The following is a 2,430-nucleotide window of genomic DNA, read 5'->3' as shown; positions in this document are numbered from 1 at the left end:
GCTCTTCTGAACTTGCTAACTGCATGCTTCTTCCCCTTGGCTCCGCTGCACTCGACTTTGTATTCTTCCTCACCGCTATACTATCCAAATCCTAATGCAAGAATTGACCAGCATATTCACTCCTCCGTGGTCTAGTGTCAGCGTGCCTGGCTTCTACTCCGCAGGCCCGGTGTGGTGTCATGTGCCATCCGCCTATCATAAGTCATCCCATCCGATCTGCGCATGCGCGGGCTTTGTTTACAGAGGGTGGATGAATTATAACACGGTACCGTGTCTTTTGTCGACTGCCTATCGTGAAACGTCCCACCTAAGTTTATTCTTTATCTTTTTAAAACTGATAAATGAGATAACCTGCACCCCTTGTATGTCAGTAAATGTGATAAATGAGATAACCTGCACCCCTTGTATGTCAGTAAATGTGATAAATGAGATAACCTGCACCCCTTGTATGTCAGTAAATGTGATAAATGAGATAACCTGCACCCCTTGTATGTCAGTAAATGTGATAAATGAGATAACCTGCACCCCTTGTATGTCAGTAAATGTGATAAATGAGATAACCTACACCCCTTGTATGTCAGTAAATGTGATAAATGAGATAACCTGCACCTCTTGTATGTCAGTAAATGTGATAAATGAGATAACCTGCACCCCTTGTATGTCAGTAAATGTGATAAATGAGATAACCTACACCCCTTGTATGTCAGTAAATGTGATAAATGAGATAACCTGCACCACTTGTATGTCAGTAAATGTGATAAATGAGATAACCTACACCTCTTGTATGTCAGTAAATGTGATAAATGAGATAACCTGCACACCTTGTATGTCAGTAAATGTGATAAATGAGATAACCTGCACCCCTTGTATGTCAGTAAATGTGATAAATGAGATAACCTGCACCCCTTGTATGTCAGTAAATGTGATAAATGAGATAACCTGCACCCCTTGTATGTCAGTAAATGTGATAAATGAGATAACCTGCACTTCTTGTATGTCAGTAAATGTGATAAATGAGATAACCTACACCCCTTGTATGTCAGTAAATGTGATAAATGAGATAACCTGCACCCCTTGTATGTCAGTAAATGTGATAAATGAGATAACCTGCACCTCTTGTATGTCAGTAAATGTGATAAATGAGATAACCTACACCCCTTGTATGTCAGTAAATGTGATAAATGAGATAACCTGCACCTCTTGTATGTCAGTAAATGTGATAAATGAGATAACCTACACCCCTTGTATGTCAGTAAATGTGATAAATGAGATAACCTGCACCCCTTGTATGTCAAAAAATGTGATAAATGCTGAGGTAACCTACACCCCTTGTATGTCAGTAAATGTGATAAATGAGATAACCTGCATCTCTTGTATGTCAGTAGATATGATAAATGAGGTAACCTGCACCTCTTGTATGTCAGTAGATGTGATAAATGAGGTAACCTGCACCCCTCGTATGTCAGTAAATGTGATAAATTACCTCAAAATCTAACCAAACCTTTTATAATATAAGGTTTATAAATATGAAATTCTACATTATATACAAGCTCAACTCATATATAGCTGATGTAGGAAACCAAAGTAGTTATGCTACAGTAGACTGTGTGGCGTCATTTGCCAAGTCATCTTCCCATTTACACCTGTCACTCTCCTGCACCCTTGTATTCCTATAATACACACCAGATCCTAAATTTTGATCACTCATTCTTCTTACAAACTAGCATTTCACCCACCATTCTCAGTACTGTATAATTGCCTAAATTGCCCACTGCTATACTTTAATACTAGTAACTTTGTGCTTGATACACCATAATCTGATCCACTTATTTTTCATACTCAGCCATACTATAATAACATATTTATTCATGTCATCTTTTTGCCTGATCAGAACACATTTTCTCACAGGTTTTTTTTTTTTTTTTTTTTACAACAAAGGAGGCAGCTCAAGGGCACAAAAAAAGGAAACAATATTAAAAAAAAAGCCCGCTGCTCGCTGCTCCTAAAAAAAAAATCATAAGAGGTGGCCGAAAGAGAGGTCAATTTCGGGAGGAGAGGTGTCCTGATACCCTTCTCTTGAATGAGTTCAAGTCGTAGGCAGGAGGAAATACAGATGAAGGAAGATTGTTCCAGAGTTTACCAGCGTGAGGGATGAAAGAGTGAAGATGCTGGTTAACTCTTGCATAAGGGGTTTGGACAGTATAGGGATGAGCATGAGTAGAAAGTCGTGTGCAGCGGGGCCGCGGGAGGGGAGGAGACATGCAGTTAGCAAGTTCAGAAGAGCAGTCAACGTGGAAATATCGATAGAAGATAGAAAGAGAGGCAACATCGCGACGGAATTTAAGAGGTAGAAAACTATCAGTAGGAGGAGGAAAGCTGATGAGACGAAGAGCCTTAGACTCCACTCTATCCAGAAGAGCTGTGTGAGTG

The 2,430-nt window shown here is 39.6% G+C and overlaps 1 long non-coding RNA gene across 19 annotated transcripts; it reads right to left on the bottom strand.

The window, feature by feature from the left end:
- Window positions 1–337: 337 nt before the first annotated feature.
- LOC126984890 (uncharacterized) lies at window positions 338–1,367 on the bottom strand. Of its 19 annotated transcripts, none has more exons than XR_007738184.1 (5): window positions 1,240–1,294; window positions 1,066–1,113; window positions 856–981; window positions 652–729; window positions 338–609 (listed from the first exon to the last, which is right to left on the bottom strand). It is a non-coding gene; the product is annotated as an uncharacterized LOC126984890 (long non-coding RNA). The 19 variants fall into 19 exon arrangements; XR_007738194.1 differs by having other exon boundaries at window positions 652–687; XR_007738182.1 differs by lacking the exons at window positions 652–729; window positions 1,240–1,294 and adding an exon at window positions 1,327–1,367 and having other exon boundaries at window positions 338–561.
- Between the last annotated feature and the right edge of the window lie 1,063 nt (window positions 1,368–2,430).

Source organism: Eriocheir sinensis, chromosome 57, assembly GCF_024679095.1.
Source record: "Eriocheir sinensis breed Jianghai 21 chromosome 57, ASM2467909v1, whole genome shotgun sequence".
Lineage (NCBI taxonomy): Eukaryota > Metazoa > Arthropoda > Malacostraca > Decapoda > Varunidae > Eriocheir > Eriocheir sinensis.
The sequence above is the reverse complement of the archived record's forward strand: the minus strand, read 5'-3'. Positions and strand labels throughout refer to the sequence as shown.